The sequence below is a fragment of the Coffea arabica genome, chromosome 4c (genome assembly GCF_036785885.1).
Source record: "Coffea arabica cultivar ET-39 chromosome 4c, Coffea Arabica ET-39 HiFi, whole genome shotgun sequence".
Taxonomy (NCBI): Eukaryota; Viridiplantae; Streptophyta; class Magnoliopsida; order Gentianales; family Rubiaceae; genus Coffea; species Coffea arabica.
The window spans coordinates 50,601,594-50,616,265 of record NC_092316.1 but is presented as its reverse complement, the minus strand read 5'-3'; the positions used below and the strand labels follow the sequence as shown (position 1 = coordinate 50,616,265).

The window sequence follows — 14,672 nt, the reverse complement described above, 5'->3', positions numbered from 1 at the left end:
TTCAAAAATTGTTATAGTAATATTCTTGCAAAAAAGAAATCGATAGGTTATTTATTTAATATAAATTAAATATTTTTTTAAAAAAATGAATGGCCCATAAAGTATTAACTTTTTATGGCTTTCATCCATTACACGAGTAAAGTATTCGCTCTTTATGTGCATTTTATTCTAAATCATTTAATTTATGTTAAATACATAAATGTTTGTAACTAAAATTGAAAAAGTGTAATATTAATATTTTTACGGAAGAGAGATTAGTAGGTTTTGTATTTAACAAAAATTAAATATTTGAAAGTAAATACAAATCTGTATTTGAGCATAAATATTTGTATTAAATTAAATGTTTGAAAATAAAATACCCTTAAAGAACCAGTACTTTAAATAGTTACCCGCTCTTTATAGGCAAACACACATTATTCATTTAAAGTACCGGCTTTTTATGGATATTTTACTTTCAAACATTTAACTTATGATAAATATATTAATGTTTGTTAGTAAAATTCAAAAAGTGTTACAGTAATATTCTTGCAAAAAGGAAATCGGTAGGTTATTTATTTAATATAAATTAAATATTTTTTTTAAAAAATGACCCATAAAGTATTAATTCTTTATAGCTTTCATCCATTACATGAGTAAAGTATTGACTCTTTATGGGTATTTTATTATGAATCATTTAATTTATGTTAAATACATAAATGTTTGTAACTAAAATTGAAAAAGTGTTATATTAATATTTTTACGGAAGAGAGATTGGTAGTTTTTGTATTTAACAAAAATTAAATATTTGAAAGTAAATACAAATATGTATTTGAGCGTAAATATTTGTATTAAATTAAATTTTTGAAAGTAAAATACTCATAAAGAACCGGTACTTTAAATAGGTAATGCATATTTGCTTATAAACTATACTCCTTAAAATTTATTAATTGTTAATTGATTTGTAATATTTTGTCATTCATTGGACATGCAATACAAAGGATAAATTTGGTAAAAAATTCTAATTTCACTCCCTAAAATAATATTTTAATCGTTTGGATTGAATTTGCAAAGGATTAGTAACCTCAATGGAGGTCAATGTAATTTTTCAAACCACAGGGGAGGTCAGTGCAAATGTCAGAAACCTCAGGGGAGATTTCTGCAATTATCCCTTAATCTGGCACAACTGCGAAAAAAATTTGGAGTCCATGGTTGGCAATGATACTTGAAGATTAAATGGTTTAAAAAGAATTAGTACCTTTTCAGTATCATATTAATATAAGTATCAATTCGCCGTTGGATTTGTAAAAAGTGAAGCCAACCCTTAGAAGATTTTAGGAATCATATATATATATATATATAACAAAGTCGTATTCTCATTCTTATCTTTTCATGTTTTCTCTTTCCTACGTGGCTTAACGAGATGGCAAGCAGTTTCTCACATGACTTGCTCCTTTTTTGTTTGGATGTATATCAATTCTAATTTCCTATAAGAATTTTTAATATTATATGATTCTTATTTCCTACCCAAAAAAGGAATTGGAAAGTAATGCGATATAAATAAAAGAGACATAAATATCTCTATTATATATATCTCCAAATTCATGCCAATAATTTGTGTACTACATAGGGAACCGAAGTAAATAAGAATTGTTATCACTACAAGAAGTAGAAAAGTAACTAATTTCAAAAGGAACTATTAATAACAGAAGTCAATATCTAATGTTGGAAATAGGATTCTTAATAAATTTTATTATTAAGTGCGTTATCAAGACATAGTGCATAGCACGAAATTTATGGAAAAGAAAAAGTTATTTGAATCCAATTAACTATATGTATTTGACTCGTACGGCAAATATAAATTCCTATTTGAGATGCATTTACGAGCAAATAAGACATCTAAAAGGATGCTGTCATTTGAGTTTTGTGGCCCCTATGGCTGAAGTTTGCTAGAGGAAATTCTGAGGCGCTAGACCTAGATTGTCTCATTTCTTCTTGCTTAGAAAAATGATGTGGGCTTGTATATATATACCATCTATATATATATATATATATATATATATATATATATATAATAAAGTCGTATTCTCATCCTTATCCTTTTATTTTATCTCTTTCCTACGTGGCTTAACGACAGGGCAAGTAGGTGCAATGCGCTTTATGAGTTAACCCCCTAATAACCTACACTATTCCATCCCTCTTTTTTCTCTTGCCTTTTCAATTCTAGATAATCCTGCCATAATTATCTCTTCCATTCTTTCACCCTTTTTTTCCTTAACCCTAATCGTCAAGCCTAAATTTTCTGGGATTAGTATAAATAATTTTGAATTATGTTTTTAACTCTCTCACATTTTCAACTCAAAAGTTCGAAATATCAATTCAAATATTAGATTATCTTTATCAGATTATTGCTATCACAGATATTCTATATTTTTACTCATATATATAGTTCTCGATCTCATTACTTTATCAAGCAGTGAAAATGTTTACACGTTTTCACCAATTTTTTTGGACAGTTTTTTTTTTAACTTCAATGCAAGGACCGAATTTGGAACTTCGTTTTTATTCCCTTCAATGTAAGGACAGCATTTGGACTTTGTTTATATTCGCTGTATGTGGTCTGTAATTACCTACACCTTCTTCATAGTTAGGTCATTGAATTTGAATTTTCTAAGTAAGTCTTCAAAAGTTACAGTTTGATTTTATTTCTGGCAAGATTTTTGTAATTAATTTGTTATTTCAATTTGTGGATTCACTCTTTAATTCAAGTAGAACACATATACAAACAAGCTAGTTCAAGAAAAAACTAACGATAAAAACCTTCTGTCTAAAAGATTGGTTTCTCCGTGAAATATCTTAGATTTTTGCATGGCTGCCTTTCAGCCGCCGGCTGAGGGGCAAGGGTCTTCTACAGAAAAAAAAAATCCTTTTCTCAACTTTTTTTCACAGCCTTTAACATCGCCTATCCAAATTCGGCAGGCGTCTGTTTATAAGGGTGAAGCTGCAATCATTTTCTCCAGAGAAGATGTGGACAAACTTGCGGCACCGTTTCGATGGGCCTTGGTTGGAAAATTTTCTCATGGGAGACCTTCGTTGGAGGATACTCGCAAGTTCTTTGCTTCATTAAATCTGAAAGACCAAGTTTCTATTGTATTAATGGATTATACACATGTTTTGATTAAGTGCACTACTGAAGTAGACTTTAACAGGATTTGGACGAGAGGGATCTGGCAATTGGGCAAATATCCGATGCGTGTATTCCGATGGACTAGAGAGTTTCATGTGCATAGAAAGTCTTCTCTGGTACCAGTGTGGGTGAATCTTCCAAATTTACCTATTCATTATTTCGATAAACATTCTTTGTTCTCCATTCTTTCTCCAGTAGGGAGACCATTGTTCTTGGATTTGGCAACGGTGGCTGGGACACGCCCTAGTGTGGCCAAGGTGTGTGTGGAGATTGACGTATCGAAGCATGTTATACCACGGATCTGGGTAGCTGTTGAAGGGGAATCAGGTTTTTGGTAAAAAATTGTTCCAGAAAATATACCTCCTTATTGTTCTTGTTGCTGGAGATTGGGCCATTTGACTGCGGATTGCAAGAAGAACTTGACTGAGATGGAAAAACCTCAACCCAAGCATCTACAACATGATTTCCAGTTACACAACAACAATGTGCGTAACACCCATTCTAATGACAAAGTTCCTGACGAAGTGCCATTACCTGGTGTGATTGCTGAAGAAGGAACCTCAAAAGGTGCAAAGGCAAAGAGTGTTCGATCTGCTCAGCTAGACGACGAAGGGAAACCATTGGACGCTACTGTGGTTTTACAAATAGAATCATCTAATGAAAACAATGACATCAGGGCAGTTCGCACATCTGTGAGCAACACTTTCATTAATGGGAAAGATTCTGAGAATGTGCTAGTATCTGATGCGGAAGAGGATAAAGGTACCATACCAGCTACAATTGAGAATTCAGATCGACCTGCTCAACCATCCAACCAAGGACAAACAATTGTTGCCGAAGAATGCAACGCTGATGCGGGTCGACAAACAGGAAATTTGGATGATGGTGCACATGGACAACCTGCTTCGGATGATGGCATGCAAACTCCAGCTAATCTGAACGCTCACCATGACTATGATTGTGAAGGGTCCCAGATGGTAGTGGAGCACAATTGTGGAGATGTCCAACAGCAAATCATCGACTCCAAGCAAATGGCCGACACATCAAACAAGCTAAAGCAAAAGGCTTATAATTACATCAGCCTTGAGGGTGAAGGGTCCAAAGCAATTGCAAAGCAAATTGTTGGAGGTGAACATCATCACATTGCCGACACCACTGAACTTAACAATATTTATGTCGAGTTGCGTGGGGATGAGCCTAAAAATTCCACATCAATTACAGCTCATGAAGTTGTTTTGCCAACTAATGCAGGAAACTTATCTCCACGAATGGTTGTTCCACGTGACAAGTCCCTGGATTCATCAGTACATCCTTTAAATATTGACCAATCTGTAGCCGTTGAGAGGAATTGCCGACAAGCGAGGGGTAAAGGTGTGCGGGTTAATACGCCAATCGACAGACAGTTAAGGTCAACAAGATCACACCAAAACTCATTCCAGGTTCTTTCTCATGATTAGTGGAATATTTTAAAATATTAGAGGGGTATCTAAATCCCCTAATCTAAGAAGATTGATTAAATTAGTACGTATTCACCATGTTCAGTTTGTTGTGATTTGTGAACCAAAATTAGACGTATCTAAATTGGAGTCCATCCGTCTACGATTATCATTTGATTACGTCTTTGTTAATCACTCGGGTGATATTTGGATTTTTTATAGCAGTCCTTTTGTATGTTCTATTATGGGTAACTCGGACCAGCATATTTCTATACATGTTCAAAGTATGTTGCTATCTAGTCCAATTATCATGTCTTTTGTTCATGTTAAGTGTTCAGTGGAGGAGCACAGAGAACTATGGTGCAACTTATTAAGTGATAAGCCAATCTCTCTTCCTTGGTGTATTGGGGGGGACTTCAATGTTATTTTAGCACCTCATGAAAAGAGTGGTGGTCATCCATTTGCTATAGCAGAGGGGTTGGATTTCATGTCTTTCATGGATGAGGCTGGAGTTTTTGATATAGGCTTCTCAGGAGCTAGCTTCACTTGGTCGAATAATAGGAGAGGTAGAGCCAGGATTTCAAAGAGGTTGGACAGGTTTCTAATTAATGGGGAGTGCTTGGATATTTCAGATAAAATTTCTGTGATTCACCTGGCAAGACATCCTTCGGATCATTCACCGTTGAAAATTTCTTTTACGACTGAATCAGATAATAGGCCACGGCCTTTCCGATTTTTGAATTTTTGGACCACCAAACCCGAACTCTTGCAGGTTATTCGTTAGGCTTGGAATCAAGAGGTGGTTGGTTCTCCTTTGCGTATTTTGTGTTCTAAATTATCGGCAACGAGGAGGGCTATTCAAACTTGGAATAAACATCAATTTTGGAATATATTTGATGTTGTGCGATCTACGGAAATGGCAGTTTAACGGGCAGAGGAAGCTGTGGATCAAGATGACTCGGAGGAATTTCAAGTTCAGTTTAGCAAGGCTCAGGTGGAACTACGGCATGCACTGTCAGTTGAAGAGCAATTCTGGAGCCAAAAGGCCAGAATAAAATGGCTTACACAAGGAGATCGTAACTCAAAGTACTTTCATGCGGTGGTTAGGCAGAGACGAACTCAAACAATGATACACCGCATCAAAAAACCGAACGGTGCTTGGGTGGACACGAATGCTGATATAGCAGATGAGGCAATATCATATTTCTCAAATCTTTTCACGAGGTCTTTGGAATCTTCTTCTGATATGCTGAATCTAATTCCGCCCATTATCTCGGAAGATGACAATGACAAATTGGAGGAATTTCCTTCAATTAAGGAGGTCTATCGAGTTGTGAGGTCAATGGATGGAGACAGCGCTGCGGGCCCAGATGGATTCACTGGAAAATTTTTTACATTTGCATAGGACGTGGTAGCCCAGGATGTCTATAATGCAATACTCAGCTTTTTCTGTGGGGCTGAGTTACCTCGATTCATCACCTCTACCTCTATTGTGCTAATTCCCAAAATGTCAAATCCTCAGGAATTTTCACAATTTAGGCCAATCAATCTGTGTAATTTCTTTAACAAGTTGATATCTCGAATCTTAGCAGACAGAGTGGCTTATATTTTGTCAAAAATTATTTCCTCCCAGCAGACAGGCTTTGAAAAGGGTCATAATATATCAGAAAACTTTCTGCTAGCTCAGGGGATAATATCGAGTATTGAAAAAAAGAAGAGAGGTGGTAATATGGTAATAAAGCTAGACATGTCTAAGGCATATGATCGAATGACATGGAATCATATTATTGGTGTTTTGATGAGATTTGGCTTCGGGGAAAGATTCATTGATCTTGTTTGGAGATTGATATCTAATGTCTGGTTTTCGGTAATTATAAATGGGTCATCATATGTGTGACGCCCCCACTTCTCCCTAAGGCGAACCAAAGGGTATCCGCGGAACGCCTGCCTAGCTCTCGCCAGGATTCCAGCAATTCCATTCAAGCTTATTATCGATCTACACAACACACGTATATAACTTAAATACAGTAAATGCGAAAGCGTTCAAACTTAACAATAGTTATCCATTATCCAACTCGCACGTCGGGTGTTCAAAGTACAACTTTAAACCCAAATTTACCTCATGCCCAAGTACTACATTCCAATTACAAAAGTACAACCCAAAACCAAGAGGCATAGTCAAAATGATGATAGAAACCCTAAACAAAAGTACATCAGGAGGGTTTCTCCAATACGTCCCCAGATCCAGTCCTGTTAAGGAAAACAAATTTACAGGGTGAGCAAAACGCTCGTGAGGCCAAGAACACACATGCAAGCACATTGCTCAAATAACAATCTCAATTTACAAGTCAAGCAATCATATTTTAGTAATTAACAATTTACTGGAAATATAACCAGAAACAATTCAAGAATACTGGAGCCCTCAGGAGCTATATTCTACTTGCACATTCAATAACCTCCACGAATTGACACTCCGTCAATCGGGTAGATTTAGTCCGTAGAACTCTATTTAACCTGTCTCCTTTCACCTTACATACCCCTGTATCGGGCCCGCCTGTCATTTGTTTGTGGCGATACTACTCGAGTATGCCAAGCAAGACCTCTCACTAGGTCAAGCTTATATATCTCATGGCTTACCAAGTTTCCCGACCAAACCCATGCCGGCTCGAGTCCAAGGTCGGTCAATGAGATTTGGGCGTCCCCATGTGCACTTTTGTGTCGAGGAGATTCACTCTAACGACGTATGCAGCTATAGCATACCATTACATTTCATTCATTCATTCAATACATTTCAATCATTCATTCAATGCATTTCAATCATTCATTCAATATATTTCAATCATTAAAATTTCATTTCTAATGAGAACGAGTGTGGTAAAGTACACACTCAACTCCACTTTCAAGATTTCCAATCATTAATAACAATTAAACATGTAACAAGTTTACATACACCTGGCACTCACCAAGTATTAGGTATAAGTAAGGTCAAGAAAAGTTCAAGCTTCCACCGTGGGATCCTCTTGAAGGTTCTCGTGTGCGCCTGAGCAAATAATAGTGAATTATTATTCACACCACCCAATTATCGATAAATAATTCGTGCACTATTATAATTTAGGGAATTTTGTGAAAAGGAACTTTAATTACTTGTAAATCGAGATTCGAGTGGGATTTGATAACGTTCAAAAGTATTTAAGTTTTTATCTAGGAAATCGGGGATAAAATGTTCAGATAATATCAAAAGAATAAAGAGTTCTTGAAAAACTCTATTTCCTTGAAAGTTGGAAAATTCTAGTTTTATTATAAATCTTTGAAAAATCGTAACTCACTCGACATAAGTCGAGAATTGGAAAACTTTATACCGTTGGAAACCTCTTAGAAATTACTACAAGTTCCTAGAAAGCACTTTTCCATGAATCAAAGTGGAGAGTTCTCAAAAATGAGCTTGAAGGTACTGTCTCGGTTCACAAGGCAGAATTAAGTTGGATTTTGGCCAACTTTGAAAATTCGGCAAAATTCACACGTTGCCAATCAACCTCTGAAATTTGTAAATCAATTAGAGTTGAAAGTGAGGTTTAGGACGGAACAAGAAGATCAAGAATCGGAGTTTTGAGTACCGAGATACGGCAGCTCAAAGTTGGGGAAAATTCAAAACTGGAGAAGAATTTCCAGATTTGAACTTCCAACATTGGAAGTTTAGTTAGGTATTGAAACGAACTTGGATTGATACCAAAATTGGCAGTGTAATACTCCTATAAGAAGGGTATCTCTCTATCAAATTTCGTAGAAAAATACCTTCGGAAAGGTGGTTAACCAACCAACCAAAGTTTGGAAAAATTCTTAAGGCAATCTGCCTTTAATCCTTTTCTTCCCAAATCCAATCGTTTGGCTAAGAAAATCCTCCAATCATGGTTCATATGTGAAATGAATGTTTATGGAACATTCATGGTACATTGGGTAGGTGTTTAACACCAAGAATTTGATTTAGTAGAACCACAACAAGTCTCACATCAAATCTGTCCAGATCCAAGGGTTTTCAAGAACAGGGCGGTCACCGTATTTTGATCATAACTCACTCAATTTAACTCGGAATTGAGCATGGTTGATACTGTTAGAAAATACATTCATAGGGCTAAAATTTCACAGAAGAAATCGTTTTAAGTTTCAGCATGCAACTGGCTCGAAATTAAGCCTAGAGTTGCAGCATCATCAAATCATTTCGGCAGAACGGAGAAACAGGGCAGCTGAATTTAGAAGAGTGGTGCGGTTCACACACATGGAACCAGAACGTGCATTATATACCGTTGGAAAGATGGGTATGTCTAGTTTCAAATGCCGCTAACGAAACTTGATTTCGATGTCGAAGTACGGAGTTATGGACGAAATACGAACACTGGTCTGGTTACGACGGCAACCGTTTCCAGATTACCAGCTTTGGGAAATAAATTCTTTTGATCAACCAAAACTCAACATTTTTCAATGAAAATTTGTACACAACTTCTACAACATGTAAACAACACAATCAAGCCATTAGATCCTCAAATTTCTACATTAAAGTGGCCGAACAAAGCAGGGGCAAAATGGTCAGATTTAGCCTTTGCACCCAACGTGAGTTTCCAGCAATTTTCCTTCAACAAACCACTAACTTAAACACTAATCCGACATTATAAACATCATCAAGCATAAAATCAGCAACAACCCAAGAGTGGGAATTCATAGAGCCCACTTTTCCAATTTCTCCAACATCAACCACAACCCATATGCAAATTCAAGCTTATAAGTGTAATTTAACTTCCATAGGACAAGTTTAAGGTATTGGATCATTACCTACTTTGATGGTTGGTCAAGTCAGAATTTTCGGCCCTTTGAAGCCTGAAGAAAACCGTGGAGAGCTCCTTTCTTTTGCAGCTAGATGGACTTCCCAAGTGTTGAGTTAAGTGTAGTTAAATTTTGGTTGAATTTGGTGGAGGTTTGAGCAAGATTTGGAGGTGAAATTTGCAAAATTTGAAGGTGTTTTGCTTCAGCTGTTGCTCGGCCAGAATGAGAGGAAAAGAGGGATGTTTTGATCTGATTCCTTTGCGTACAAATAAAGTTTGACGTCTAATATTTTAATGGCACAAAAATCAACCGCAAAAGGTGCGTATATGCGCGCGTTTTGTGCTCGATTTCTCTTAAGTTTGTTGCACTAGTGCACTAAACCTCTAGGGCACTTACATTCATATAAATATTATTCATTCTTAATTGTCCCAAAATAATGGTCCAAAATCCCTCAATTAAGCACGCACGTGAAAACACGTATTTCCAATTTAGGTGCAATAAAATGAAACATTCGAGAAATTCTTATAACGATCGTACCACTAACTATCACTTGAGTACTTAAACCTAAATTTACCTATTTTAGGACCATTGTATATGCCTCAAATTTTCGAGTTTATTGTATTCCCAATTGACTAAAGTGTTTGGACACGTTTTCACCTTTTCACTAAACAAGCTTATAAGAAAATAATTTTTGAAACGAGACACTTTAAAAATATAACAAAACTATAAAACCATGTACTTAGGTCTAATAAGGCTAGAAAATATTATTCGTGGCAAAAATCCAAATAAATAATTAATTTAGCCAAAATTAGGGATTTTAAAATAATAATTTTACAAGTCCTCACATGAATTGAGTATTAATTCCTCCATTAACCTTTCTTAATCTATTATTGATCGTTCTTAATTCTCCAATATTAATACACTCCCGATTCAAGTATAGCCTAGAAAAACGTGCACCCGTCGTTCCGGACTAAACAAATTTTCGAAAAGCGAATTTTTCAACAAAACACTTTAAAAATATAAAGAGGTGTCATTCCATATAAATGGATTTAAAATGGTCGAAATAAATAATTCGAAGAAAATGAGTGAATAATCATTTAAATATTCCAGTAATATTCTATAAAAATAAGAAAATTTTCGGGTTCTCACAGTATGGTTTCTTTAAGTCTTTGAAAGGACTTCGTCAGGGTGACCCATTATCGCCTACTTTATTCATTATAGGGGTTGAGGTTTTATCTAGAGGTTTAAATAACCTCGTCATGCAATTGGGTTTTGTGGGTTTCAAAATTCCATATGCATGTCCTTCTATAACACATTTGGCATTTGCGGACGATGTCTTTTTATTTGCAAATGGATCTTCACATTCTTTAAAGACAATCATGCAGGTGATACAATTGTATCAAAGGTGTTCGGGGCAGATGATAAATGTGCAAAAAAGCTGTTATTTGGTTCATCCATCATTGTCACCGGCGAGACGAAAGGTTATTGAACGTATCATTGGTTTTACCTGGCATTCTTTTCCAATACGTTATCTAGGATTCCCATTTTACTTCGGAAGGTGTAAATCATCATATTTTGGGGAAGTGTGTCAGTCTATTCTAGGAAGAATTATGTCATGGAAGTCAAGGATGCTATCGTTTGGAGGCAAGATAGTTCTAATCAAACATGTATTAGCATCGATGCCAATGCATCTGCTATCAGCGGCGATTATCCCAGCAAAGGTATTTAGAACTATAGACAATGCCTTCTCGAATTTCCTATGGAGATCATCACCCGAGGATACCAAGTATCACTGGATACGTTGGTCTCAAATGTGCTATAGAGGAAGGAGGAGTCGGATTTTGAAGGTTAAAGGATGTCTATTCAGCCTTTTCATTCAAGTTGTGGTGGAACTTCAGAAAGGGATCGTCGTTATGGGCTAAGTTTATGAAAGCAAAATATTGTAGACGACTACATCCCTGTCAGGTAGAAATCAGAACATGGACTCGGCACTCTGGAGAAGAATGGTGAATGTGAGTCGACAAGTGGAACTTTCTATGTTATGGGTTGCTAAAGACGGAGCATGTCATTTTTGGTATGACAATTGGTTGGGGGGTGGTACGCTGTTCTTACGAGCTACGGTACTCCCAAACTTGTCGTTTGGCAATTTCATAACTAATGGGTAATGAGATGCGAATCGGTTATATCAGTATCTGCCACGTGAAATGGTTAACTCCATTTTGAACCACCCGCTCCCGGAAGAGCGCGGCGAAGCTGAAGTCATATGGATGCCCACAATTTCTGGAAATTTCACTGTAGCTTCAGCTTTTCGGGAAATTAGGCAAGCCCGAAACACATCAATGGTTTTTGATAGAATCTGGCATCCCCGTCTTCCTTTGAAAGCCTCATTCTTCATGTTACGATTGTTGCTGGGTAGGTTGCCGATACCGGATAGGTTACGAAACTTTGGTTTTCATTTACCCTCAAAGTGTTTTTGCTGCCAATCGGCATCTGAAGAGTCAATTGAACATTTATTCTCCAATGGCAATATAGCTTTAACAGTTTGGAATTATTTTGGGGCTTCATGTGGACTCCAAGTATCAGGGTCATATTTGAGATCTCGCATAGTGGGTTGGTGGTTGAAATCATATGATTCTGATATAAGACGGTTTATTGGACGACTACTTCCTACTGTAGTATGTTGGCAAATTTGGAAGGCAAGAAATTAAGCAATGTTTGAGAATGTCCAGATGCGGTCGAATGTCATTTGTCAAGCCATTTTCTCAGAAATCCAATCCATTGTGGAGATACATTTCAAAAAAGTGGGACGAGTACAGTCATTTTATCATTTGTATGATTAGCCGAACTCATCTGATGTTGGGATCACATACAAACTTATTCGATGGGAAACGAAGGAATCTGGATGGTTCACACTTAATACAGACGGATGTTCTAAGGGTAATCCAGGAGTGGGTGGAGGCGGTGGAGTTCTTCGGGATTCAAATGGCCTACTTTTGATTGGTTTTTTGGCATATTTTGGGGAAACTACATGTCTTCGTGCAGAGGCTCGTGCCCTCCTTATTGGTCTTCAAACATGTGCACAGAGGAGCTTTCGGAATATCTATGTGCAATCGGATTCTTTGCTATTAATTGGAATTCTTCAGCATTGCAGTCAATGTCCCTGGCACATCCGACGGATTATCAGACAGATTTGGCAGTTTATGGAAGATCCGGATCGTTTTTCACATTGTTACAGGGAAGCGAACAAGGTGGCTGATGTGTTATCCAATGTGGGTGTATTTCATCCAGACCAGCAAATCAAGATATACGAGACATTTAATACGTTTCCAACAATGGCTCGTGGAGCAATTCGCCTTGATAGGCTAGGAATGCCTTCAATTTGAAAAATTAGGTCTATGTAACATTGTACTCTTGTATTACTTCTAATAAAAATAAATATATTTTAACAAAAAAAAGTAGAACACATATTGCTTTTTGGTTAATGATTTAAAAGTGGCCTTTTAAATTATGTGTTTTCACAAGATTTTTTAATTGCCTTTGACAATTTATTAATTGTCTTCAACAATGCACTAATTTTTTTTTTTATTTTTTAGGTTTCTGGGTTTAAAAAAATTTTGTGCAGTTTTCAATGTTTTTTTTAAGACTTTGATAGAAAGCTTCTAAAGAACAACAAGGTGTCACTAATTACATAAATTGCAAGGCATCAAGTTTATTGTCATACAGCAGTTCACGTCATGCAATATATGTCAGACTATTTAGATTTTTTATGTTTTTGACTTAAGAGCAAAATACATCTTATGTTTTCATTTTGCTTCTATTAGCCGTGAACAGATTTAGAAGGTTGCTATGTTCCTATGACTTGATTGATTTTGAATTCTGATCTTTTATTAATATTTCATTCAGGTTCTTTTCTTTTCACATTAACCTTTAAACCATTTATATTAAGTACCAAAATTGATGTTTTGGTAACGGGTTGGCCATTCTTTTGTTTACAGAAGATCAGCCAAGATTGATCTTGTCTATTTTCAAGTTTTTGAATGTTATCATATTGTTGAATGTTTTTTTTTTTTGCATTTTTGAATTATTAATCACTGAATTAGATGTTTAAATTTACATCATAAGACTATTTTTGAATAACAATGTGCACATAGTAATGTATTTAAGAAATGTTATAATAGATTATACAATAAGTTTGTATTTTATGCAAATATTTTTATGAACTACACTAAATATTTTATTATTTTTAAACAATTCCCATTCAACGAATGGGTACAAAACTAGTTTACTTAAGAAAAGTGTATAAATATAAGGGAGAAATACTTCCGGTTACTTTATTTTGGAAGGATTTTAGCCGGATACCAAAATAAACAGCACATATTAAACGGCAAAATAACACAAAGGGAAAAGAAAAAAAGAAAAAAAAAGGAAAGCAGGAAATAATATATTCATGAAATAAAATCTTGTCTTTAGGAGCAACTAGCGTTAGCCAAGGGATTAGGCAATTAACAATGACAACAAATTTGAAAAGAAAAGGCAACTTTTACGCATATCATATGCTTAATTACCAAAATCATACCAATTCTTTCGTTCTTTTGTGGAAAAATAATTATGCCAAGTTGCCAATATTAGGGACCCTTTTATACAAGACAGAGAAAGTGAATAAGTTGACATCCTTCAGCAACAGTTTCACGCTAATAGTTATCCATCCATAAAGTCTTTCATATGATATTCAACTGATTTGTGCCTTTAATATTTGGATACTATGTTATTGATTAACATAAAAAAAAGTGTGGACAATAAATTTATTTAATATTTAGAAAAGTTAGCTCGAGAACAACCACACTTGTGTTCATCTGCCACAAACGAGTGCACATCTGGAGACATCATCCATTTCTCGATTTGTACGTATTATTCTTGTGCGAGGGTCATGCTAATCTTCTCTGTATCATTTCAATTTTATCGGACGTCCGTGCATCTAGAGAAATTCAGGGATAAATCGATTAAGTTACCCCAAATAAAAGGAAAATGAGATATTTTGATATAAATTTATACGTGCATCTAGAGGCATCAAAGGATAAATTGAGCAAGTTACCACAAATAAAAGGAAAATGAGATATTTTGGTATAAATATATACGCATACCAAATTTTACCACCAATATCTAATCTTTCCATGATGATTATCTTTGCCAATCTATATGTTATATAAGGGCTCGATCATCTGCACCAAAACAAATTTTTCTGACAAGGTTGAACTAGA

At 35.6% G+C, this 14,672-nt stretch overlaps 1 non-coding gene across 1 annotated transcript; it reads right to left on the bottom strand.

Annotated features, from left to right (window-relative positions):
* Positions 1 to 14,290: 14,290 nt before the first annotated feature.
* On the bottom strand, positions 14,291 to 14,397 carry LOC113740480 (U6 spliceosomal RNA). The gene has a single exon (XR_003460477.1). It is a non-coding gene; the product is annotated as a U6 spliceosomal RNA (small nuclear RNA).
* Between the last annotated feature and the right edge of the window lie 275 nt (positions 14,398 to 14,672).